The sequence below is a fragment of the Heteronotia binoei genome, chromosome 11, assembly GCF_032191835.1.
Source record: "Heteronotia binoei isolate CCM8104 ecotype False Entrance Well chromosome 11, APGP_CSIRO_Hbin_v1, whole genome shotgun sequence".
Classification (NCBI taxonomy): Eukaryota; Metazoa; Chordata; class Lepidosauria; order Squamata; family Gekkonidae; genus Heteronotia; species Heteronotia binoei.
The window spans coordinates 83,467,375-83,467,634 of NC_083233.1; positions in this window are offsets into that span (position 1 = coordinate 83,467,375).

The window sequence follows — 260 nt, forward strand, 5'->3', positions numbered from 1 at the left end:
GTCTTAGGACGTCTTTTCTAATTACTTACACTGCCATTTCTAGCCCTGTAGTGCCAAGGCCAGTGCTTTTGCCTTGGAAATGGATGCCCTGAACTACTATTCTATCACATCATCTCTCTTCCCTTTTGTTTTGTTTACTGTCACTCAAGATTCCATAGAACATACACATATATTTATTTTTTGAAACATTTCTATCTCACTTTCCCTGGAAGTTCAATGTCTCTTACTGAAATAAAGTGAGTTCAGCCAGCTCTGAACCA